The sequence below is a fragment of the Azolla caroliniana genome, unplaced genomic scaffold, assembly GCF_043228905.1.
Source record: "Azolla caroliniana isolate FFs.n. ecotype wild unplaced genomic scaffold, voAzoCaro1.0.p SCAF_27, whole genome shotgun sequence".
In the NCBI taxonomy this organism is placed as follows: Eukaryota; Viridiplantae; Streptophyta; class Polypodiopsida; order Salviniales; family Salviniaceae; genus Azolla; species Azolla caroliniana.
In genome coordinates this window covers 431,387-458,395 of record NW_028230462.1, presented here as the reverse complement: position 1 = coordinate 458,395, position 27,009 = coordinate 431,387, and the positions used below count along the sequence as shown (strand labels likewise).

Here is a 27,009-nt window from a genome sequence, read left to right as displayed (position 1 = left end):
GTATGGAATCAGCATAACCCGGCCATTAAATTCCTGGTGGAAATCATTAACCTTATAATGTGTTAATAATCGCTTACGCTTCTTTAACGACATCCCTTCCGGTTACGCTGGCGATGACAGGTGGATTCGGTAACCGGTTCGTTCTGATTCTTACAGGTGCACCTGACACGGCATTTCTATGATTAAATAATATTCTATTTCGGTTGTCGTCATCTTTGCTGTTGCTTTCATCAAGTTTAGCCTCAGTAGAGGTGGGTAGTGGCACTGGGTGGACGGTTAAAAAGGCCGTGCCCTGTGGAGACATAGGGAACAGTAATTCCGCTCGATGCAGGAACGTCCTCGCTACAGAAAAAAAGGCTAAGCCGGGCCGCAGGCCTTCAACAAAATCCAAACTGCTATATGCAAAAACCTTTCCCACAAGGGGACAACCTGCCTGGGAGGGCGAATCTTCCCTCCCATCAGAGACTCAATGCGGAATATCTATCACTCTGCGGATAGCTTGTGGGTGTGAGCTGCTTCAGCAGGCAGCATCGTGCTCTAAGACGCGAGTACAACCTGAGTCTCCCTATTGCTTGCCCAAGGCAAATACAATCTACAGATCCTTTACTACGTCAGGAAGATGCTTAATGTAAGGTCTGTCAATGCGGCGCATAAGATCATGGGAGTGTATCAGATCGAAAGATGCTAGCTTTTTCTTATATTTGGTCAATATCCATACTTGATTAGTAAGCATTTCTATTGCGAGGGAGTTCGTAAAGCCAGCCCATCAGGTATTAAAAGATCCAAAGCAGCAGCTCTCAATAGGGCACAAGTGCTACATCCGTAAAGATTCAAGGGGTGCTACTCTTCTAGAGACTTGTGTCAATCTCGGAGGTATGGCCGCTGACCTTGATCGGCTTACCGGCTTTATAGAGGCAGAGAGACCTCATACAGGAAGGGCAGAAAACAAGGCGCTTCCCGAACCGAAGAAGAAGAAGCGGTTGGCCGAATTGGCCTTTATCAGGGGCTATGGGACGAAGGCCACATATTCTTACTCAGCCGCCCGCCCTTCATGCTGAAGCCGCTTCTTTTCTTTTCTTTCTTGCGCGCCCTTATTGATTCAAGACTGTCTACAGTGGGACAGTGCTTGGTACAAGTTAGCTCTTCTAAAGCGATTCGTATAAAATCACTAGAGCTGAAGCTCCGGTCAAGGGCCATCCGCCATAAGAATAATCGGGAAAAGTTCGAGTAGACCTGAGGGATTCTCTAAAGGAAAGGCTTCATGACAGGATGATAGATAAAGGTACAGTCCGATCCATACAGAGACATATGGCGTATAGCATTAGGCAAACACAACCTGAGGCTATTTAACATATGTGCTATCCCCCTCTGAGTAGTATAACCAGTCATTCCGGAGGAGCTGTTGATTTAGCCACTTCTAGTCTCTACCTATCAGGTGTTTTCTTTATTTTAGGTTTCATTAATTTTATAACCATTATCCTTAACACGCGCGGACCCGGAATGACCATGCATAGATTATCCCTATCCGTTCGGTTCGTTTCAGTGACAGCATTCCTACCTTTACCACCTCCTCTCGTACCGGCGGGTGCAATTACCATGTCATCAACCGATTGAAACTCTAATATCATCTCTTCTGACCCTGCTGGAGGAGGGGACCCTATCTTATACTAGCATCCTTCTCGGCTCCCCGGTTATCTAGAGGTTCATACTTTTATTCCGTCAGGACTTGGTATCATTAGTTATATCGTCTCCACTCTCCCCAGAAAACCTGTCTTCGGTTATTCAGGCACGGTGTATGCCATGATCAGTATTGGAGTTCCTGGATTTACTGCTCGGGCTTATTATACGTCTACTGTAGGCTCAGACGTGGATACACGTGCCTACTTCACGGCGGCCATCATGATTATTGTCGTGCTTATTGGAATCAAGGTTCCTAGTCGGATTGCCATCATGTGGGGAGGCTCAATATAATACAAAACACTCATGTCATTTGCAGTAGGGTCTACTTTTCCGTTTACTATAGGAGGACTTACTGGTATAGTCTCGGCTAATTTCGGGATAGACGTTGCTCTATATGATACTTATCACGTGGCTGCATATTCCTATCATGCATTTCTTACGGGAGCTGTTTCTGCTTTATTCGTAGGGTTCTACTACCGGATAGGTAAAATGCCTGGTCTTTAATACCTAGAGACTTCGGGTTAAATTTATCTTTGGATTACTTTCCTTGGAGCGAATCTGACTCTCTCTCTCACGCATCTCCCAGGTCCTTCGGGCATGCCATGTTGCATCCCTGATTATCCAGATGCTTACGTCGGACGGAATGCCTCAAGTAGTTTCGGCCCTTATGTTCTCGTACCGGGGATCCCTCGTTCTTTTGTAGTAGTTTTCAAAACTTCGAGCAGTGGGAACAAGTGTGCTCTAAGTCCTCGGGCTGGTGAATAGAATTCAACCACATTCGAATGGATGGTATAAAGCCCTCCAGCTTTTCATACTTTTGGAGAACTTTCAGCTATCAGGGAAACCAGTCTTAAGCAACCGGAACCACCGAATGGAACATGCCTGATTCCTATTTTTCGCCGCTTGTAACCTTGCCCTTAGCTGTCAGTTCTGGTTACGCAAATCACTTTGGCGTTCAGCCGCGTACCATCATCGGGTCCTCCCCAATGATAAGCTTGGTGCTTGACCGGCAGAGAAAAGTGGTCCGCATCCGCAAAAGACGAGCAGATCCTGCAGCGAAGAGAACTTGAACTTTTACGCATAATGAAGAACAAAGGAAAGATACCAGAATACCGAAACAAACTACTACAAATAGAAGGACAATCCATTCCGTATTAGCTTTCTCGTTCGCTACTTCGTCTTCAACTGTTCCATAGAATTAGAACAGAAACGACGTCCAACTTGCTGCATGTGTTAGGCATATTGCTAGCGTTCATTCCGGGCCAAGATCAAGCCCAGTTCTTTAGTCAATCCCTGCCATACGAGGGAGGCAGGTTGATGATCTCTTAGTAAGTTATTAGCCAAAGCTAATAACCGTAAGCGGAACGGCCACTGACAAGGCGGATCATCCTACATTCCGGATACTTTCCCGGCCGGTGCAACGGCCGAAGATGCGGAAGATAAGGGCCGGGATCCTGATAGGCCAAAGCTGCTTGCTTTTCGGAAATACTTCTTATTGTAGTTACAGTTTTGTCTGGCGGCAAGGGTCAATAGCGAAAGAGCGCTTGAAGTGCCATGGCTTTCCCTTGGCTGTTGGTGAGAATACTCCCGCCCGTCATTCGCCGCTGTCGGTCGTTGCGACGACTACGGAAAAAGAAAAGTCCAATAATTGATCAAAAGGCTACTAATACGAATTGAAATAGCCTCAAAATGATGCCATCGTTTCCGCTAGAGAAATCAACGATATGACCTACAGAAGTTTACCCCCAATCGACCTGCGGCCTGGATGTCGTAAGATATTGGCTAGCAGTGGTTTGGTTTGCAGCATCATTTATGCATTCATTGTGGCTGAAGAAGCGGTCTACTATAAGATCCAGCAGTGAGTTGGGCTAAGCCGTGATCCCCTTTTTGCAAAATAAAATATACCCCCTTTCCCCCCAATAATTGAGATAGTCGTCGTTTTTGCTTCCAACACTATGGATGGTTAGAATGTATACAGCCTGTAGCTGTTGTACTGCTCGTAGCCCTCGTTACGTTATTTTGTGCCGCTTCATCGTTGAGTCTTCTTGCCCAACCTTTTCGTTAGTAGTGTTTGCAGTAATGGGTGTAATCTCCCGCCAGGTCTCCGGTTTCACTTCCGCTGCTGTAATGACATGTGCCCATTCTTCCGCCCGCGCAAGCAAGCAAGCAAGCAAGCAAGCAAGCAAGCAAGCAAGAAGGGGAACTCCAAAGAGGCAAAGAATTAGCAATGCCCACAGCCTCGGTAGCGTAGCAGGATCTTCCAGTGAGTGTTGAATAAGCAAAATATACGAGGCCATTGGACCTCATCAAACTCTTTTGCGACACCTTTTCGTTCGACTAAACAAATCAGCGAGACCGTGCTGCTGCTGCGTGGGACCTCAAACAGTTGCCTGATACTTCAGGCGTGTAAATAAGAAAATCCAAATAACAATTGTTACGTTTATAGCCTATAACTGGCTTGATCCGGCTTTCTTTCTTGGGCGAGGCCCGAAAGAAAAGAAAAGAAAAGAAAAGAAGCCGTTTAAAGTCTGACAGACTGTAAAAGAGTAAGTATTAGCCATGGTGATTCTATTTTGTTCTTCTTAATATATTAAAAGTTATTACTTCGGAAACGGTAGAGCCTCTAGCAAGCCGGTGGTGCAAGCGAATAAGGTGAATGGGACCCTACTTTTCTATCGGGAGTATTTCGTTTTATGAAAAAACCTCATAAAGCCCGTATATGCCCGGGTTCATATATCAAAATAAACCCTAATCTTGGCTCGGAAAGTCGAAGCGGGAAGTGGCCGAATGAAAAAAGCGTTTGATTTCAGTAAATCCGCTTTCAAAAGAGAGATTCGAATCGTATCTCCTCCCTTAATGCCAAAGTATACTTCGTATTCAAGAAGGAAAAACGAAGTGCAATGAGTTTAATGGTGCTCGACCTTTCATGCGATTAGGAAATTCCACGGCAATGGTCCCGCGAATTCGAGAAGTTACCACCGGAATGGCCAGCCCAATTGCGAATTCCGCAACTGCCACCGTTAACACTAGTAAAGTGAGTGATTAACCCATCATATCATCCGAATAGACAGAAAATACCGGAGAGTTCAAATTGACAGCCAATAACATTAACTCAATTAGCGTCGGCATAATAGTAATATTCCTTCTATTTGAGAGAATTCCCTGAATACCTGAAAGAGAGGAAATCATGGAAAATGTCAAATATTTGACCAGATCCGTAAGAAAAAGTCTTTCTTCGTTTCATAAAAATCGTAGTGAGATTGGTTCTTTATAATCATGGCTGTTTAAAAAGAAGTGAAAAGGGGCAAGTAATCCCATATACCAATATAGCGAAAAGTGACCGAAGCATGATGCAGGTTCGGTTGAAAGGAAGAACCCGCTAGCCCGCCCTGAACAAGGGCAAAGCATTCCGTAGGTATATAATCTAATGTGCACTTTCCGCATCCTACAGGACTTGAACCTGTGACCTTCAACTTAGAAGGTTGTTGCTCTATCCGACTGAGCTAAGGATGCTGTGCATTACAAACACTTCTAGGCTTTTCAGTTAAGTCAGGTAAAACTTGCTTGCCTTTTCGCCGAAAAAGCAATAGAAAAAAGTTATGAATACAAGAAAGAAGAAACTAATGATAGTGGCATAATCAACAAAAAGAGAAAACCACCCTTTACTTCGGAACGACTGCCAAGGTATGCATTATGATTAAATCTCTCGAGAAACCACCAACAGGGCATCCGCATAACACATGCTAGATTGGGTTGCCTAGAAAATGAATCTCGTATACAGTGCTGTGATTACTTTATATTGATAAAAAGTCTAGAGAACAATCTGAAATGGGAATACATAAATAATTGCCGGTCATAGAAACGGAAACACATAAATTGTGCGAAAAGTCGCTTCGGTTGAAATTCCACCACCCACTCGGAGTTTAATTGAAAATTCCATTTCATTATTAAACTGGTTTAGAGTTGATTGTCAAACTCTAGTCAGGAAGTCAGGTCAGAAGAAAAATACAGCGGAATTACACCGCTTATAGTTTGCACAAGCAAATCCGGACATAGTGAGATCAAATCGAAAGCATAACGGCCGGCCCGGCCCGGCCCGGCCCGGCGGAGAAGCACCATGCGCTGCTTCCGCGGACAAAAAGGCGGAAGAAGCCGGCCGAAGAAAAGAAAAGAAGCGGTTTTCATCATCATGAAGGCCTTCATGCATGCATGAAGAACCTGTTTGATGAACCGGTTGGTTCATCGGCACATAGCGCTTCCCCCGCTCGGCTTCCGGGGGGAGAGAGGATGATAGCTACCCTTTCCACCATGCTGTATTGTTATGCATGCAACAGGACAGGATCGCATTATCTGTTTGGCTGTGCAGAATTCTGCTGCTGTTGAAATGAGCTCTTATTTGGTTTATGCTAACAAGCTGCTGCTTTGAGCAGGCAACACTTTGGATCGTATGGAATAGTGGCCACATATACAAACATAATGCAATGTGCCTAGCTTTCGGGATCACAGCACCTATATATACAGTTGATTAAAAGGAAGGGGAAAAACCAACCACGGGCCGAAGGCCCACTTAACCACGCCAGCCCACTGTTCACTCATGGGTAACATCAGCTATATGGTATATTCTATGCGCGAAGCGATCAATCATCGTATATATGATTGATAACGTTGACACTGGGTACACCCCATGCCTGCCATGGTACCACCTTTCTTTGATGTCACGGATGCTTTGAGTGAAGGGAAGAAACCAAAGAATCCATGAGAGGTTACTGGAGAGAAAAAGCACTGAGAAAGTTGACCAGTAGTAACAAGAGGTCCGCCGGGAGGAATCCATCAGGGCGTATCACGGTTTTTTACTGAGGAGGTGGATCGAAGTGATTGTAGTGAAGAATTGATTGGAAATGAAGCGCTTCGTCTTTGGGCATTGTGGAAAGGATCGAATATGACCCAAATTGTTCCTTCCGGATTGCTTCAGTATGATGGATTGAAGGAGTGCCACGTTCTGAAAAGTGCAAAGCGCTTTCTAAAGTGAGGGCGCCGCGAAGATGGAGAACGCATAGCGTTCTCTGGGCGCGGAGAATCAAACGTAAAGCGCTGGAGAGTTTTCGGTAAAACGAAGAAGAAAAGAGAATTCTCGAACCTAAGCATAGCTTTGAGGGACGGCTGGAGGCAGATGAAAGGCCGAGAGATAAGGCGTGCAAAGTAGATCGTACACCTTTCGTGCGACCCGTTGGTCCTAAGCAATGTCTTTCGCGAAGCGACCCATGTTGCTCTCACAGGCAACGAGAACTTTGATCAGATGCGGGTATCCAGTCCCGCCAGTGGCTGAGATGCACGGCTGACTTCCAGGCCTTGATAAAAGAATGGCCACCTTCGAAGTTGCAAGAGCGAAAGGCCCGAGCCGTAGCAGGATGAACCAATGTGAATGAGTGTAAGCTTCGTGGCCCGAAAATCGACGGTGCTGACCACACCGAGGGCCTGTTATCGTGGTGGCAAGCAAGCAAGCAAGCAAGCAAGCAAGCAAGCAAGAGAGGCCAAGGCGGCGACGATCGAGAGGTTGTCACTGAGCAGCGTTCCCAGTCATACGAGAAAAGGGGTCAATTGGCAAGGCCATACGCTCGTGGAGCTTCCCGCGGAGTATAGCTCACATCCAAACATCTGATTGAGGAACGGGGCAACGCCCATGAAGCTCCGGAAACGGAAGGCCCGCCAGGCTGTATGCCCGTGAGTGCAGCAGGATTCTTCAAAAAGAATAGGCTGACTCGAAGACTTAAGACCTTAGCCACGAATGGCTGGAGATGTGGGCAGAACGGGCGGGAATTCTAGCGTATTATTCCCGGAAGAACCCAAGGCCTCGACTGAATGCTTAGGCTCTCTGATCAGGGATTGCAGAGCCAGTGAGGATTTAAGTTCTTAGGAAGAGCCGTGTGAGGCCTATAGCTCATGCACGGTTCGGGAGCCAAGCCCCAGCAGTAATGGTGCGGCTTAGGCTAACACCCATATATTAGCTAGTTATTAATTGGAAGCAGGCAGGATGGCGATGAATTATGATTGGTCTAAACCTTCAGCCTCGTTCAACACAGTGAATGAAGGCTGAAAGTGGTTAGAAGAGAAGGTCCCGTGGGGAAGCCGTTAGAGTGGTTCCTGGCTACGCCCTGGAGGAGACTACGCCGACCCTTATAGCGATAAAAAATATGTACTTGATCCGTATTTTTAAATGGTGGGAAATCGCATACCATCAGCCCATATAGCTAGGGGCGCATGGGTACATAATACCGAATGGAAGCCAGGTTAAGGCGCAGGGTCAGCTTGAGCTGCAGGGGTCAAGGCTAAAACAATTGAGAAAGAGAATACATAATGTATTGCGCGGTCACTCTTAGGTGTTCACAAACCTATAGATTTCTGATGCTGAGCTACTATCGGTATAGTGTCTAATCTCGACCATGGCATACGTAAGCTTGGCAAAGCAGGGCAAAGCCGGTGGTTAGGCAGACGCCCCATTGTTTGAGGTGTTGTTATGAATCTGGTTGATTATTCTTACGGAGGAGGCGAAGGACGCACGAAAGGAGGTAGACTTTTGGTGTTACTTTGGGGAAAGCCCACCAAATGTGGATTTTGAGCAATAGTGAGGAAACGCAGAAATTAGTTTATGGCATGATCTGTATGGAAAGGCCCTTTTGTTGATGCTTGCTTGTCGAGAAGGACGAAAAAGATCAGAGGGAGAATTTGGTCATGTAGACTTTTCATTTCGCCTAAATTTGATGGTTGCTATGCATAAATTCATAATGGGCGATCTTTTATTCGTTTGAAGGTTACAAAAGAAAAGGTTGGTCATAAATTTGGAGAGTTTGCTTCTATATGAAAGGCCTCGAGAACAACTAAGATCAAGCCGAGATAGAAGGTACGGTAATAGGATACGGCATGAAAGGTAAATCTGATTTCAGTCAGACTTAATCCGAACTACCATTCAGATTCAAGTCGGTTTAGTGAGGGCGACCGCGAAGTCACTGAATGAATTGCCTGCCGCATGTCGGTCAGGGCATTGCAGATGTCCGCAACAAGACGGACACAACTTATTCTAACGCTAGGGGACCACAGCCTCAGGGAACGAAGGGAGGAGACCAGAGCATGTCGTGACAGGAGCTGAGCCTAACCAATCCTTGGGCGTACTTTGACCGTGTCTCTAAAGCACAGTTGAATGTAGATACCATGAACGCGAGGTGCGGCGGAAGGGATACCAAGCCTAGCTTTTCAGGGGGAAAGGCAACACCACGCCTTCTCTGTACATGCGCTGATCGCTGGCGCATGTACCCGGACAAAGAGGGCCCGAGCCCTTCGGGAAGCCCTGCGGCTTGGGCCTAAAGCGCACTGTGCTTCAACAAGTGAGAGTATTCGGTGGAACCGGTGAACCACGCATCTAACCTGCGGGCGGACGCGTGGGGCAGAAGGCTCATAGTACCCGCCAAAAAACGCGCCTAAGAAAAGAAAAGAAAAGAAAAGAAGCGGATGATAAGGAAGCGCAGCTATGCAGTGGAAGGGGAGGAGCCTAAATCAACGCGCCCACAAGCAAGAAAGAACGGGTTCAGCATTGCACACTCAAGCAGTACAGAGATATCGGGTCAACTCTTAGATGAGACTGAACAGCTACGAACCGTTTTAACACCGATCGACCTTGTGCCGCCGCGCCGGCCGGGAAGCCCGCCCGCCCTTCGGCCAGAGATTAAGTCATCATTGAAACAAGGGAAAACGACCGACGACGTGGAAGACTTCAAGTGGATAGCCCAAGCTGCCTGATCGAAGCTGTCGCGGTCATTAGCAGGCACCTGGAATCACTTCAAACTCTAGGAGATTCAGTGAGCCAAGGCCGAAGGCTTTGACTGAAGACGCGTTTTTTTCTTTTCAAGCTTCCGACCCACGTTTGACTGGGAGAGCGCACGTGGGCATTTTAGATAAAAAGCTGCTTGCTGTTTTCGAAAGGCATTCCGGCCGGCGCGGCGGTTCATGCGGCCGGCAGAGTGTCGGAACCTAACGGCCGAAGAAGCGGTTTTCATCATGCGGAAGAAGCGGTTCGAGCAGCATCGCTGCTTGATCGGCGGAGAGAAGCAAGTGCACAGCGTGGGGAGCTTGCTTGCTTGCTTGCTTGCTTGCTTGCTTGCAGAGGATCAAGCGCTTCTTGCTTGAAAGACTTGGGATCCACCACGCAACGCACGATATAGGCAACTTGGGTTGAAGAGCTGTGTGATGGGCAACCATCTTGCACGGTTCGAAGAGCACTTGATTTAGTCCGCGCTGGCTGGTGAATGGAAGCCAGCCCTTCACACGGCTGGCTTCTTTCGGCTGCTTTTCCCACAGCCAGACAGAGTAACTCTTGACTCCATTTACTGTTATGGAAAATTGTTGTATTAGGATGTAGATTTTAGATATTTTTTCCGTTCAATTTTTCCCAGGATTTTGTCCGAGGAAAAGAAAAAGAAAACTAAAGGAGGGAAAGATAAAATTGGGGGAAGAAAGAGGAAAACTAGAGGAAGAAATCGCAAAGTTGACCTTCGCCTTGGTAGGTGTATCATTCATCATTTCCCTAAAAGGACATTCATTCATGTATTCTTCTTTCTAGTTCAATGATGCTTACTATTATTTTTTGGTTGATGATATTGTTGATGACGCTAATCGAGAGGGCGGCCGGTCTAGTTCCTGCATGAAAAATTGCGTGCGCTCAATTATGTACTGTACAAAGGCGTTGCACTTACTCTTGCTCGGTAACGAACGCGAGGACCAAAGCATGTGCGGCAAGGAGGTTAAAGTTCGAAGAACTTGTTTGTTGGCGGAACGAACGAAGGCCCGCCCGTATTTTGAACCAAAAAGTCTACGGGTAACTCAACAGCATAGAGCGAGCCTGCTTTCGGTATTAAGATGAGGGCAAAGCTTGGCGAATCGAAGTTCGGGGCTGGCTACCCGGCGACAGCTAACCATTGGCACTTAATTTCGGCGAATGGGGAGCGCGAACGCACGCTGCCTCGCTCTATGCCTACTGAGGGTTTTGATTAATTGGGCCGAATGATCTTCCCTCGACCCACCCATTGCACAGAAGGGAAAGGAAAGGATAGAGCAGGTTACCCATGTTACTGGGGACAAAACACTAAATGACATCCCAACACAGGGCGTTCGATCAACAATTGGACAAGCCATGTAGGAAACAACGGCGAGATCTTATGGGAGGAAAGCCCCGGAAAGAAGTCAGAGGGCCCATACCACCTGCCTACCCTCCTAAGGCGGAACCGGCACTTGGTGAATGCCAAGTAGAAAACGGGAAGGAGCCTATGCACTTGTCACGCTCTGAGAGCCGAAGGGGAAAGGGGTAATTTCCGGGGTTCCCACTCGGCCTTTCACCCGTCAAGTTAGAGAGCCGTGTGATGGGTGACTATCCAGCCCGGTTCGGAGAGCACTTGTGTAGCCTGCACTAGTTACGAGAGGGGGATGGGACATAGGAAATGCCCATCTGCCTTTCCTGTGCTTTGCCCTCGTCAAGCCGATGAAGCGGTTCATTCATGCGGAGCCCGCATGAACCCTCTTACTAGGCGCAAGTGGACTCTCGACTCTATCTCACGGACCGCAGGGCGATATGAAAAAGGAGAGAAGAGGGAGGATTACTAGGGGAAAACCGCGGCGAGAAGGCCTCCGAAAACTCTCGCCGCCCCTTGGCAACCGCACCTATTATGCCTCTGGTCGTGCAACACTTTCTTCGTATGAAGAACTAAATTCATTCTGACCCCACTACGGTTAACATAACTGATGACAATCTTTTGCTTCTCTCTCCCTCTCTGTTATCCTTTTCCTATAGTAGGGATGCCGCCCGACGCTCTGAGAAAATGAGGAATGCTCGGGGTAGGTTTGCAGAGAGGAAACTGTGTCTGTATATAGGGAATGCCTTACGTGAGAAAGCAAGAAATCTGTGCTGTCGGTACCACTATAATAAGGATGCCTGACGTGAATGTACGAAACCCAGAGAGAAGGATCCGTGCAATAGTCACTCTTCTTCAGGAGGAGATGCCCGCTGACGCTCGCACATAGTGAACGCCTGATTCAGAGGAACTAAGAAAGTATGCAGTCATCGTTGCCGGAAGAAGATTAAACCTTGGTGGCCTGAAATGTAACTTTTTTCATCTAGTGAAACAAGCACTAATATCCCGATTAAGCCAGTAAGAGCTGATTTTTTCCATTAAAGTGCTTTTCCAATAGCTTAGGAGATACCTTGGGGACCAGAAAAAAAGAAATCATTTGTATAAATTTGTACATCCATATTCTAATAGATTGAAAACTGCGAATGTGTGAAGGGAATCTGTATTTGTCGTCCAGGTTGATCGAATGGTGCAGAAATAGCTCAAACTGAATGTATGAAATATGGTTCAATATCCTTACATGTATCTTCTGATTATATTGATTACGCAAGAGCAGAAATATTCACTCGTTATGGGATCCCGGGCGTCAAGGTGTGGATTCTGTATTCCAAACATGTTTCAAAGAACAAGAAGGGACTCAATTCGGATGCTATATCTAAAACGTACAAAGTTTTGGAAATGTTAAAAGGGCAAATGTAAAGGTTGCAGAACGGACGGTACATGACTTAGTTTCGGAAAATATGGCATTAAAAGCTGTTCAGCGGGTCGTATTCTATATTAAACCATTGAAGCAGCGCGTCGCGCTACAAGCAGACATTTCTAGAGAAATGGTCGAATATGGGTAAGAATCTTCGCAGATATTCCCATTACCCGTAAGCCCACAGAAGTGAGAATGGGAAAGGGAAAGGGAAACCCTTCAGGTTGGATGGCTCGTGTGGTGACGGGATAGATCTTATCCGAAACGGATGGTGTGAGTTTGTTAAATGTTTGAGAAGCTGCAACATTAGCAGCGCATAGACCACGTGTGTCAACCAAGTTTGTTCAATGGTCGTAATTACAGTGTAAGGAGAAGAACTGCCCGCAGGAACGCTTCGCTTCGCGAAGGAAGTGGGCGCCCAGGCAGGAAAGCCTATTCCTCAAATAGTTCCCCTCATTAAGAATAAAACCATTGCCAATTGATCCAGAATTGATTCGACAGAATGAGATGTATGTTTGGCTTAAGGTATTGGTTTGCGAGTGAAATAGTTGAGACGAGCGAAGCGAGCCTGCCTTATTAGGTGCTTCAGTTCCGTCTCCTCTTGGTGGGCAGGGAATCCCATTGACTAGAGCCTACCATGAGTCTTTCACGCGCAGGCAGGCAGGCAGGCAGGCAGGCAGGCAGTAGTGCGGTCCCAACCTCTCTTTCACTCTCTCATTACAAAAAGTAGTACAGTCCCGACCTTTCTTTCAGTAAAACAAATTTGCCAACTGCCTGCCGTAGTAAAATCAGTAAATATACTGCCATAATGCTGCTGATAAGCGTAAAACTTGCATCCATGAAGGTTCAGCCTCATAGCATTATCTATTCTATAAAGCAATGCTTTAAAGCCGCCTTCTAATCCGCCGGCCGGCCCGGCCGGTTCATCCGGATGATGAAAACCGCTTCTTTTCTTTTCTTTTCTTCGGCCGGCTTCTTCCGCCTTTTTACAGGTGCCGGCGGGCTTCTTTTGATAACTCCTTATCAATCCTTTGACTTAAAGGCTTCTCATCATCATCAACCTTAGATACTGATTCGTCCAGAAAAGCACCCGCATCCAGCAGTTTACCCCACACATCTTTACCCCCATTCTCGCAATCGTCTTCATAATCTTCATCACTGACAATGCTGCCTGCTGCTTTCATCATCAGACTTCGAACAATCCTCTTTGCTGCTTTTCAAATGTGCATCCTGTATCGGGTCGATCTCCTCCTTAGTCTCACCATCTTTTTTTTGTTGTGTTTCATCAACCATCGCAGCGTCCAACCGATACTCTTTGCTTTTCTTTTTATCCGCTGTAGTGTTCCCGGTGCGTGCGCTCTCGGGCTGGCTCTTCGCGGCATGCATTTAGACTCATCATCATCTTCGTTATTGTTTTTGCCAGCTTCCTGTACAGTCTCTGATTGCTTGCGGGACGCTGGGTTGTTCTGTGCTCATTTCTCGCTTCTGTTTTGGTGAATCTGATTGCGGGACGCGCTTTTTGTTGTTTTTCGTGCGTGTTCCATCATTTTGTTGTGTTTGGTTTCGTGTTTTTTTAGGCGGACGAGGGGGAAGAACCGCTCCGATAGAGAATAAGGCAAGGGTTGCTCGCCTAAAGCTTGGTTGCTCTAATTTTTCAACTGGATGCCAACCATAATATTTATTCTCAATAAGATGGCATGAATGCCTGTAGTGCTTTTCACTAGTTCATTACTTTAAACTAGTACTTATTTGTTAGCCGGGGTGCATGCGGGAAGTGTTTCGTCTATTTACGGCGGGCCGGGCCGGGCCGGGCCGGGCCGGGCGGGTTCTTACTGCTTAATAAACGGTAACGATAATACACATCAACGGAATCAGTTAAGTAACCACCGCCGCTGTAACTAAGGTCTTACCATTCTTGGTCTCTTTTTCCGTCTCTACATGCCAAGGCACAGGCTTAACAACCATAGGCAGATTCAACTTAACAGGTATCAAGTTGAGATCATATCAAATGTTGGTAAGGTTGTATTTAATCGTGTTCTGTATCTAGAAACTTCTTCTAGTTCTGGTTTCGCAATTAATTTGGATCAGATTTTTCCGACCGACGTTTAGTCCCGGTCTAGCGAGTGTCTAAGGACCCACCCGTTTTCGAGCCGTTAGACCATCAGGCAACAGCCGGTCATGATTGGATGGTCGGATAAGTTGCTTCGGTCGCCGAGTCTCAATTCCCCACACTTAGGACATTAACGGCTATCGGATTGGATGGGTATGCTTCGGAGGAAATTTCCCCGGATTCTCGAATCCATTGCACAACTATTCATGAAGAGACCCGTGTATTCAATTCAGGGTTTGATTCACCTTTAGGTAGGTCCTGATGCAGTAACCATAAGAATATGGTTCCTGAGAAGGTTGAAAGAGGGTTCATGCGCCCGCCTTTTAGTAATAGGATTCTACCCCAGCCAGCAGTTGGGAAGGGAAGGTATCTCTCAACCGCCTAAGCCGCTTAAGTGTACGATTCTCTGTGCCTTTAGAGCACATCGCACGCAGGGGATTTACAGAAGCCAACGCCACTAATATGAGTTTTTTTTCATTCAAAAAGGGACTTACTTCAAGCGCCATATCCGAAACATACGAAACTTTGGAGATATGAGAAAGGCAGATGGAAGGGTCATAAAAAAAGGTTAAGTTATGTGTCGAGGTTTAGTCATACGTCATTAGAGAAGGTTATATGGGTGTCTAATAAGAATATATGAGATTAGAAACCGTGAAAGCCTGCGGCTAAATATGAATTAAAATGAATGCCCTATAAAGCCATTCGTTAAGATAGAAATCTTTCTGGTCGGGTAGCGTGACCTGTTCACAGGTTAAGACGTTGAGTCGCGTCTGTGCACTCATTTTGCATTCATTCGCGCTCGGATGGCGGAGTTAGTGAACTGAGTTTCCATGAAGGTGAAAGTCCTTCTCCCTCGGGAACAGGGTAACAGCGTGCCCACGTGCTGGGAGAATGGCATCCAAAGGCATGAAGCTGGGCATGAAAGGGATTCAGAACCCGGCGAAAGTGGGGAACTTTGAATCTCAAGCAAGGGCGCGCGTGACGATATCTGCCCCTTCTTTGTTTTCGTTGGGAGACAGGGTGGGAATGAAACACTTTGGGTATTGTCTAGGTGAGTGCTGAGTGGCGGTACTGCATCCCCGAAGGCTAAGCCTAAGTTGAACCGGACAGCAGGCAACCGCAATCCTAGCGTTTGAAGCGTCGAAACAGGAAAGCAGGATTGCTTCCTGCGTCCAAAATATGGGACAGAGGCCGAGGGAAAGGGGTTGTCTGTCCTTTCCCGTTCTTCGAGCGCGCCTCCGGCGTAGAGCGGAAGCCTTACGGCCTGGTTCTTTGAAATATGGAATCCCGGAACTGGAGAACCCCGCACACCTCTGAGGTCGCACTCAGAAGAGCCAACCGTACGGTGAACAGGGATAGGATGGGACAATAAGCGAGGGCCCGGTAGTAATTAATTATCGGGACGTGCCAAAGTGTCCCCGCATCTAATTTTAAGGGAAAGGGAGCAGCCAATATGCTTCAACATTCGAAGATAAAGAGCGCAGATTGGCCAAAAGGAAAGTAAGCAACGTAAAATACCTTGCCCCTGAACTACGAGTAGCACTCGCTCTGTCATGGATAGACAATCTGATCCGATTTGCTGAATATACATACCTCTGAAAGTAGAAGCAAAAGCGAAAGTGAGAGTGAAAGTGGAAGTATGGCCAGTTCCATGACCTTTCAGGACTCCTGCTACTGGGGATCGGATCGCCCTCATGGCCTAAAGGCGAACCGCGGAAGAAAAGAAGCGGGATTCGAACCCAATAGCTACTTTCGCTCGGGTCGATCTCGCCGCCATGACGCCACCAGAGTGATCCACATATCTATCAACAAGAAAGCCAGAGTACGTAATCGACGCTGATGCAAGGAAATTTTTGAATTAGTCACGAGACGCGGGAAAATGGGGAAGATACGAGGTTTCAATCCTCTCTCATCAGATACGCTGATGGTCGGTTTTTCACTTGAGTCTAGGAGTTATCAAGCAAGCAAGCAAGCAAGCAAGCAAGCAAGCGCGTGAGGAAACAAACTGAGCAATGGCCCTAGCTAGCCGATAGGGCTAAAGCGACGACAAGGAAGTAGAACTCCAACCACGGCGTAGGTGTTCTTTCCGCCGGCCGGCCGCCTGTGGACATCACAGATGGATCGCATCTACGTCGTCGTCCGGGAGGCATGAGCTGCCAATTTGCGGCAGTTGCTGGCTGCATGGGCATCGTCACGATCAAAAGAGGGCAGGGGAGCTCGTATTCCGGAACCCTCACCTGATGGGATGCGGGGAGCCGTATGACGGGAAACTGTCACGAGCGGTTCTGAATTGGCGGTCAGGCAGGGAACTCCTAACCTGATTGGCCGACCAAAACCGAAATAAGACTCCGGAAAAGTCGTCGCCGTTGTTAAGAAATAGTTTATTTACATGAGTAAGAAACTGACGTATTTCCATCGGTCGCTTCCGTTTCGTATATTAGTTATTTTGTATGCTTCGTATAGTTTTCTGTGAATTAGCATTAAAAGGTTCTTTAATAGGCATAAACAAGTCGTGTTGGCAGTACGCTGGTCGGCTTCACAAGCAAGCTGCGGGTCTTTTTCAATCACTAATTCTTATTTTGCCCAAAATCGTTGTCGTTGGTTCACATTTTATGGCATCGCAGAAATTGATTGTAAGGCTTTAGATTATTTCAAAGGGTGGCCTAAGGTCACCCCCCTTAAATGAGAGTCCCGCCTCTCTTCATTTAAGCGGGAAAAACGTTCTGCTGGCTGGGTAACATAATGGCAATGTATTGGACTGCAAATCCTGGAATGACGGTTCGACTCCGTCCCTAGCCTATTCTTCTTCCAAGCTCTTTTGCCATTTCCGAGTGAAAAGATTGCTGCTTTAAAGTGGAAAGAAAAGTGCAAAGCATCTTCTTGCCAGTGATTCATCAAGATTGCCGCCGGCTCGGTTTAAAGTGAAAAGAAAAGTGCTGCTTTGCTTTGCTTTGCTGGATTCGCAGATTATGGCCAGAAGATGATATTGCCTTCTTGCATGATCCTTCTGAATTTTACCAACGGAATTTCGAAATTCCAGCATTCAATTCTTTCCGCAATCTGAGCCGCATTAAAGATTATCGTATAATAATCCATGAATATTCAGGCCTTCTTGAAAGTTCAAAAGAAGAACTTTGGTAGCCATTTATATTACACTTTTTACCGCTTCTTCTTCTTCCGCAGTGCAGTTTTCTTGCGCTTCATGAAGAAAAGGTGCTGTTTGAAATTGTAGCTTGAATCTTATCGGAAAACTAACTCTAGGCCTTCTTGATGAACAGCTATGGATAATACGGCGGAAGTTGCTTGCGGGGAAGAACCAAGGTGGTGGATGAACCCGCTGCTTCATCAGCGCGATGAAGACGATTAACGCTACTTATCGGCTACGGTAAAGTCAGACGGCCCGATGGGGGAGTTGGTAGCAGAAGCTAGACAATTGCTAGCGGCCCAACAAGAAAAGAAAAGAAGCGGATTGACGTGGCCGCAGTCATTCGACCTCCCCATGCTATCTGAGTGGATGCACCTCACCCTTCCACTGGCTATGCGGGGACTGGACCAATGTGATCTCGCCTTGACGTTGGCGGTCCGGCTTATGGAGAAGAGACCAACTGTGGTGTGGCCTTCTCCAACCAAGAGTCACACCAAAATTCAAATATTGCACATGAATTCATCAACCTGCCTCGTATGGCAGAAATTGACCAAAAAACCGAGTTTGATCCTGGCTCAGAATGAACGCTAGCGATATGCTTAACACATGCAAGTCGAACGTTGTTTTCGTCTATAGAACAGTTGAAGACAAAGTGGCGAACGGGTGCGTAACGCGTGGGAATCTGCCAAACAGTTTGGGCCGAATCCCAAAGAAACGAAAGCAGCTTTGCTGCTTGCTTGCTTGCTTGCTTGCTTGCTTGCTGCTTTTCGATAAAGCTAAAAAGCGCTGTTTGATGAGCCTGCGTAGTATTAGGTAGTTGGTTGGGTAAAGGCTGACCAAGCCGCAGATGCTTAGCTGATCTTTTCGGACGATCAGCCACACTGGGACTGAGACACGGCCCAGACTCCGTAGGGAGGCAGCAGTGGGGAATATCGGACAATGGGCGAAAGCCCGATCCAGCAATATCGCGTGAGTGAGTGAAAAACGTCGCTAACGCGAGGAAGGGCAATGCCGCTTGTAAAGCTCTTTCGTCGAGTACGCGATTATGACAAGACTCGAAGAAGAAGCCCCGGCTAACTCCGTGCCAGCAGCCGCGGTAAGACGGGGGGGGCAAGTGTTATTCGGAATGACTGGGCGTAAAGGGCACGTAGGCAGTGAATCAGGTTGAAAGTCAAAGGCGCCAGCTCAACTGGCGGAATGCTTTCAAAACCAATTTACTCGAGTGGGACAGAGGGGAGTGGAATTTCGTGTGTAGGGATAAAATCCGGAGATATACGAAGGAACGCCGAAGTAGCGAAGGCAGCTTTCTGGGTCTCTACTGACGCTGAGGTGCGAAAGCTTGGGGAGCAAACAGGATTAGATACCCTGGTAGTCCATGCCGTAAACGATGAGTGTTCGTCCTTGGTCCGCGGATCGGGGGCCCAGCTAACGCGTTAAACACTCCGCCTGGGGAGTACGGTCGCAAGACTGAAACTCAAAGGAATTGACGGGGGCCTGCACAAGCGGTGGAGCATGTGGTTTAATTCGATACAACGCGCAAAACCTTACCAGCCCTTGACATATGAACACTTGACGTATGAACACTTGACATATGAACCGGTGTGCTTGTCCTTAACGGGATGAAACGAAAATTCATACAGGTGCTGCATGGCTGTCGTCAGCTCGTGTCGTGAGACGTTTTTGGTTAACTCCTATAACGAGCGAAACCCTCGTTTTGTGTTGCTAAGATATGCTGCTCCCAGAGGATCAATGTCATCATTCACCCTCGGCAAGCAGGAACATAGAACATGGGCTGGCTTCCGACGAACTTGAGGTTCCGACGAGCGAGCCGGTGGTAAGTGAGCCGCTTCATCGGTACCTGCCCATGAATCTGTGTTCAGTCAGCGGTTAGCCAGGATTGATGACACTCCCTCTGTGCCGATGTTGCACTCACAAGAGACTGCCCGTAGTTCTACTATGGAGGAAGGTGAGGATGACGTCAAGTCCGCATGGCCCTTATGGGCTGGGCTACACACGTGCTACAATGGCAATTACAATAGGAAGCAGGGCCGTAAGGCGGAGCGAATCCAGAAAGATTGCCTCAGTTCGGATTGTTCTCTGCAACTCGAGAACATGAAGTTGGAATCGCTAGTAATCGCGGATCAGCATGCCGCGGTGAATATGTACTCGGGCCCCGTACACACCGCCCGTCACACCCTGGGAATTGGTTTCGCCCGAAGCATCGACCAGAGATCACCCATTACTAAAGTGTTCCATGCCTACGTTGAGTGTGGCCCATTTTGGTATTGGTGGTCTTCTTGGCGCATATCACGGTTGGGTCAGTGACTGGGGTGAAGTCGTAACATGGTAGTCGTAGGGGAACCTGTGGCTGGAGGGAATCTCAAAGGGAAGCGCCAGCGTCCTTTCGTTAACTGTACTGACTTGATGAAGTTAATTCCAAGTTGGGTAAATGCCGGCCCGGCCCGGCCCGGCCCGGCCCGGCCGGATGAAGCGCTATGCGCGAGGAGGAAGCGCTTCTTCATGAAGCGCATGAAGGGATTGAAACCGTAGACCAATCGCGGATGAAGCGGTTAACAGTTGAGCTACCAGCGCGGGAAGGGAAAATGTACGGTTAGTATCATATACATTCTTTGACTTTCGAGCCGCCTCATGACCTGTGAGACGTTAACTATTCAAAGACCCCAGCTGCTTGCTGCTTTCTTCGAGATTTCATGAACCTCGCTAAAGCCTAAAGCAGCAAGCAAGCAAGCAAGCAAGCAAGCAAGCATTGGAGTTCGAAAAACGTATAGATCGAAAGACGACGACAAAGCGAAGGCCTTCATTGCATTGCTGCGACTTGCTTGCTGCAAGGACATAAGACTTTCTTTCTAGGCCCTTTTCCCTTCCCGCTACATCCTTCTTTGTACCTGTAGAGGCAGGGTCGAATGGTGGCTCTGCAGTTTGGCTTGATTGCTCTTGAATTGGAGAGATACGAACAGAAAATTTTCATCGATAGCGTTCCATGAATTATCGTATATGAAACGAATTGAACACAAATGATCCATCACTCGCATTCTACTAGGTGCTTGAGCGGGGCAAAGTCTTTGCGCGCGCATAGAAGGCCCCGCGCTTCGGCCGATTTGTATTATAGGAATGATCTCTTTCTTCATAATACCCCTCCTTTCGGAAACGAAACTTAGGCGGATATAGATTAACGGTAGATTATCTGCCTTCCAAGCAGAGGATATGGGTTCGACTCCCGTTATCCGCAACTGACAAATAGGACAAAGGATGGCTACAGATCATGGCTATGGGAAAACCAAACCCATTTCTACCGAGGGACTGCGGTCAAGCGAAGGCTTACGAATTGGGACGAAGGTTTGGACTGAAGGGAGGAGTTACGTAGCTTAGACTGAAGAGAACAAGCACAGGAAGAAAGGAAGAGCATGCCGTAAAAGCAGCATGGTTGAGGGTCGATCTTGTCTTCCCTTTAACTGGTTCAATTGGCGTGGGAGGGGGCGGACCCCGCCCCGACGTATAGGATAAAAAATGACTTAATTGAAGACAATTTTCCATAACCAAGTTGTTGTTACTTTTAGCCCTCTACATCCCCAGGAGCTGAGCCAACAGATGAATTCTCAGAACAAAATGATAATTCATTCTCGCTCGAGATCAGACTCATCAAACCGTAAGCGGTATGCTTTCGTGGTTGCCTTAATGGGGTTAATTCATTCTCCACAATATTGCATTGCGGACTTTCCTGTAGTCCCATTGGGATAGGGGAGCGCCTCGCGATAGTGCCTGCTACCCTATCCCAGTATCATATTTCCTGCTAGCTGAACTGAGGTCACTAATTGCTTGCGGCGTTGTTGACTTGATTTCGGTTTTGTAGGACGTTAGAAGCGCCTGAGAGCATAGGTTTGATCTAACGTCATCTTCTAGGACAGAGGAGATTTCTGTTAGCTGCGAAAGTTAAAGTTGTTGCAGAAAACTCCCTCCAACTTACCGCCCAGCCGCTCTCTGCGGGTGTGACTGTTTATAACCTCCCAGTGTATCAAGCCCAAATTCCAGGGCTGTGCTGGGCTCTTTTTCTCATCTGGAGCCGCTTTCGCCATCGCAAAGAATGGCAAAGGGACGCATAGTAAGGTGACGAATAATACTGGTTCTTGCTTGATTTCTGGTGCCGCTCTGAAGAGGTGAGAGACAGCAACTAGCATCCTTTCTAGTGGGTATTCTTTTTTCTTTTTTGAATTTTCCTTATTTTACTGGCTTTTCTGCTGGGTTCTCAAGCCTTTTTCGAATGAATGACTATTTTCGTGACCAATTAGCAAAATGGATTTGTGAACCACACGGAATCATTATTTACCAGAATGAGATAAATAACTAACCTATGTAATCCCTCTAGGAGAGTAGAATCCACCAGGAATGCAATAAATATTCATGATCAATTAGCTTCAAATATAGCTATGAAATCTTTACGTGCATTCGGTATAACTAAACTATCTGAAATTTAGCATGTTATCAGTCCTTCGAAATATCTTTACATCTTTAAAAAACGTAGACTAGAATGCCGCCACGTGGATGAATACTTAAAGCGTTCTTCATGTTTCATATGTTCCCAATTGATTAAGAAACCACCAATCCATTTGGAATTGATATGACTTTAATTGGTCCTTCTCGCCATTTTTTTCATTGTGTCATCGTACAAAAGATCAATATTCACCAACAATAAATGGCCCTCCTTACGAATGATAGATCCAATCGCATTACAAGCAATCTTCAAGAATAAAAGTGTTTTTTCCAAATCAATAATAGCCCTTCCGCGTCTAAATCCGTATAAATATCTTTAATAATATGGAGTTGGGGGTCCCTAATAGCCCGAATGTGCGCTTGTATTCGGTAATCTTTAAAAAATGACTTTCTTTTCCTTTTTGGAATAATACTCTTTCTTTCCTTTTTCCATTTCATACGGTAGAGCGGCGCATAATATGCTTTCTTTCTTCGATGTTCAAAATCTATGTATCCGTTTGAAAACTGATAGAACAGTAGCAAATTATTCAAGTGGACTGCAAGCCATGATAAAGTTCAGTTCAGGCAGGGTTTCATAAAAATCTGAGATTGGTTCTTTATAATCATGGCTGTTTAAAAAGAAGTGAAAAGGGGCAAGTAATCCCATATACCAATATAGCGAAAAGTGACCGAAGCATGATGCAGGTTCGGTTGAAAGGAAGAACCCGCTAGCCCGCCCTGAACAAGGGCAAAGCATTCCGTAGGTATATAATCTAATGTGCACTTTCCGCATCCTACAGGACTTGAACCTGTGACCTTCAACTTAGAAGGTTGTTGCTCTATCCGACTGAGCTAAGGATGCTGTGCATTACAAACACTTCTAGGCTTTTCAGTTAAGTCAGGTAAAACTTGCTTGCCTTTTCGCCGAAAAAGCAATAGAAAAAAGTTATGAATACAAGAAAGAAGAAACCGCAACCGCAGCCCTGGATGATTCTTCCTGAAGTAAGTTCTAAAGAATGCCCTAACCAGATTGATTTATCCATTTCACGTAATTCGGTCGGTTACGTGTTTTTCATAGCACCTTTCATGTCGTGCCACATAAAGATGGATTACCTAAAATCAGTTGAATTCCTAAATCATGAAAACAACTTTCACACGACGGCATCAAACGGGGCAAATCATCCATCTAGGAAGAACAGGATGTGGTTCCCAAAGAATGCTTTGACACCAGTGTTTCCTTCCTGTACTCCAGTGTTTTCGGAGCATCCTAATGGTTACACAAAATGGTCAAAACCTTAAAGACTTTGGGATTATTAGAAACGAATACTTCCCACACGTGTTCTCTAGGAGAGATTAGTCTCCCGCGAGTGCCTAAAGAATAGACAATCGACACTTTCTTTTTCAACGAAGGGAGTCCTTCACATTCCCATAGCCCTTTCTCTCTAGCTTTCTCTTGCTATACCGTCGCCGTTGCTGTTCTCAACCCTTTCATAATGTTACGCGGGCAGGAGAGCACTGAGGTAAAGTAACGGACGAGGGGGCACTATGATGGGTGGAAGGGGCGGGCCGGTGATTTTCAAGAGCGGATACGGAAGGAGAAAGGATGCGACTCCTCTCCTGCGTCGTCCATTCGAAATGATCGTTTAGTCAAGGTGTAGGGAGAATTTCACTAAATCCCGGGCTAGGTGATGAGGAAATAAAAGTTCAATACTCCAACACCCCAAAAAGAAAGCATACAACGTTTAAGACCCGTAAAATCTATCACTAGCTAAACAATCATTCGGTCATGTCACTCGTTCCATCAGTCTTTCACGATCCGATTCTGGTTCTATCTGCTTTAGGGGTGGCCTACAGCACAGGTCCTGCAGGGGTCGCCCCCCACGGTTTCATAGCTGCTTTCGAGACTCGATTCAAAGGCAAAGGGAAAGGCAAAGCCACGGCAGGTTTGGTCCGCCGGAACGGCGATCCGACCGGCATGGCCTGCGGAAACTAAACCGACATTCTATCATCGAAATGTTTGTTCTGTGCCGGCACTTAACCGCAGGCAGTTTCCGCCACGTTTACAGTAATGGGGAATCGACCGAAAGTCAAAGCCAGAACTGTACGGTGCAGGCAAACCAGCTATTCAGCAGTTCTCAACCCCATTCTTTTCGTTGTCGAAGGATCTGGAAAACGACCTGTCTCTCCTCCTATAACTTAGATAGAATTTATAGATTACTTTGCTGCTTGCTTTTTGGTAGAAATTGAATGACCAGAAAGGGACCCTCTTTACCTTCCACCTAAGCCGCCCGCGCAAGAAAGAAGAGCTCGAAGCCAATCCCACAGCGGGAACAGTGAAGCAGGTCTTTCCGTCCAAAAAGAATAATACGGCTATTCTCACAAACGAATTGTTCCCTTTTAGAGAAAAGAAGTTAGTAGAAGTCTACTCAGGGGAGGATAAAAGAATATGAGACGAGCGGCGCTTCGCCCAGGAAGAATATGAGCTAAAAATGAGCTGCTTTATCAGATGCTTCACCAGGTTTTTTGCCTCGCAGGACATTTATAATCTAAAGGGATTCCCATTCACTAAACCCTAAAACCTTACTTGAAACAAAATCGTTATGGATACGAAGAACGAGCAGGAGAGGGACGTCTGACCTCTTCGGGCAGGTTAACGCCTAGCCTACTAATTAGACCTAAACACTAAATAAAAAAGCACATGCAAAGGCTCAATAACTATCTATTCGTTAATTTTACCAACATCGTCAGTAGAAGAGGAAGTGCTGCAAGCACAGCAGACACCGCTGAAGCATTAGATCAACCGCACATCAATGAGCGTGTAACTCAGACTGAGGGTACGGAAGATATTGAGCGGATTGAAGAACTCGACTCCCTGATGAAGGGAGCTTACGCTAAATACGAATGGCGCAGAGCTATACAATTAATGCGGCGTTTTATAATCCAATAAGATTATTTCGGCCGAAGAATCCTTACCTATATCGCAGTATACCATAGAACACAACTCACCCTACGAGGATGCCGCAGAAAGCAGCAACGCGCCTATGATGCGGGCCGCCGCAGAAGACGACAATTTACCGCCCATCGATTCACCTACGAGGGCAGAGGCGGAAAGCTGAATTTCCACGTTCGCCGGCATACTATTTTTAGTGTAAATGAGGCGGAAGTAGCAGGTGGGTGCTTCTAAAATAAAGCAAAGTAGAAGAAAGAGGAAGAACCAGATAGAAGTCAAAGGTCTAGCTCTAGTAGATACAAGACCCTACCGGGTGCTTCTAAAGTGAAAGAAATGGAAAGAGAAGAATTGGATCAGTAAGGTAGGATATTAATCGTAAAAGATAACATGAATAATTTCCAATATTAAAGTTTACCTTGTTTTTTGTGTTTTAGGCAAGCAAGAGCTCTACTTACTTTACTGATTTCTTTTGATGTACTGAGAGCTAACGGAGCTCCTTGCATAAGGTTCAACTCCTCATCAGTGCATGTTAGCTTCGGCAACGAGCAGGGATGAGCACGGTCTTGGTTCGTAGTTTAGCTTCCCGGTTGGCTGGCTTGGCTGGCAAATCGTCTCTGTGGTTCATCGTTTCATGCCGCATCACAGCAAGCAGAAAAAACGGATTGATATACGCGGGCACAGCCAACAGCTGAACCTAATCATCGGGGTTTACTAATGGCTTGTAGTCTAGCTTCACTGTAGTCTGTTAGCTGCCGCTTTACGTTTGTCTCGCAGCTCCACCAAAGGTGCGCAGCATGGCTGCAGTCCGGCTGGCTGCTTTTCGTGTTCGTAATTCTGATACTTGGTGTAACAGATTCTTCCCGAATTTCACAATTCTTCACGCTCCGTCCGCAGTTCAGCTCTACACCGCATCTTCCTGGAAGTGGCTTCTGCTATATGCAGCTGTTTTTTTTGTAGAAACAGGTCATCCGCTGCTTCTGGCGGCTTCTGCTATACCCTCTGTTGGCCGTGTTCATATCTGCTCGTTTGTCCTTTTCTTTTTTTTTGCTCGTCTTTGGTTTCTAGGTCTGGCGCATTTTTGTTGCTGGCTGCATCCCTGCCTGCCTGCCTGCCTGCCTGCCTGCCTGCTGTTGGCAGCTTTCTGCCGGCCGGTTCTAGCTTTCTAGCTGGCTGCAACTTTCAAGCAAGGTCTGGTGCATCTCTTCTCTGCGGTTCCTCCGGGATGAACCGGCGCGCGCGCGCGGCGGAAGAAGCGGGCACGCACGCCTTTGTATCTCTGGGTCTGGCACGTCTTCTCCATGTGTGATTGCTGCTTAGCTGCCGGCTAATGAGCTCACAGTCAATGCGCAGCCGCGTGCAGCGGTAGTAATAAGGACTTGAACCCCAGCGAATCAGCAAGAAGGGCAACAACTCTTCCTCGGGAAATGAAAGAAGCCTCAGCGCGGCACCACCACCTTCGGCCCGGGACCACCATCTTCGGCCTCGACGGGACCACCATTATCTTCGGCCCCAGCGACGGTCTATCCGTAGCGGGCTTCTGATCAGTTCGCGCTAGAAATGAAATCCTGCCTGAGAAATTCAAGATTCTCTTCGCCGATTCTTGGGTTTCAGGATACGAAGCATAGCCTCGACAAAAAACCATGCTAGGCTTTGATTTTGTCAATTCGAACTTGCGTACAATGTTGTAGTCCCTACAATGCTGCAATAGCGTTCTCCGCTCCTATTGCCATTTCCGTCTCTGTATTCTTAATATACCCTGCTTGCTTGCTTGCTTGCTTGCTTGCTTGCTTGCTGCCAAAAAGCTATCGACTTGAAGGGGTCCCTGCCAATGCTAGGCCATGTAGTTAATCTGTGTTTGCGGTCCACTAACGCATGAACCGCCGGCTTCACCCGGCCGCATTTGGTCCCTGTGACGCTGTTAGCGCTAGGTAAGCTTCTAACCACCGGCGGAGGTCTGAATTATTCTAAATTTGTTCTATAACCCGAAATTTCGTATATAGAAAGATCGTTGGCAATTGCCTTTGTTCCATGGCTTTCTCTCTCTGA

At 46.9% G+C, this 27,009-nt stretch overlaps 2 non-coding genes and 1 pseudogene across 2 annotated transcripts; 1 reads left to right on the top strand and 2 right to left on the bottom strand.

Annotated features, from left to right (window-relative positions):
• Positions 1-5,119: 5,119 nt before the first annotated feature.
• Positions 5,120-5,193, bottom strand: TRNAR-UCU (transfer RNA arginine (anticodon UCU)). The gene has a single exon. It is a non-coding gene; the product is annotated as a tRNA-Arg (tRNA).
• A 12,889-nt stretch (positions 5,194-18,082) lies between these two features.
• Positions 18,083-19,904, top strand: LOC147849675 (18S ribosomal RNA; annotated as a pseudogene).
• A 2,897-nt stretch (positions 19,905-22,801) lies between these two features.
• On the bottom strand, positions 22,802-22,875 carry TRNAR-UCU (transfer RNA arginine (anticodon UCU)). The gene has a single exon. It is a non-coding gene; the product is annotated as a tRNA-Arg (tRNA).
• Between the last annotated feature and the right edge of the window lie 4,134 nt (positions 22,876-27,009).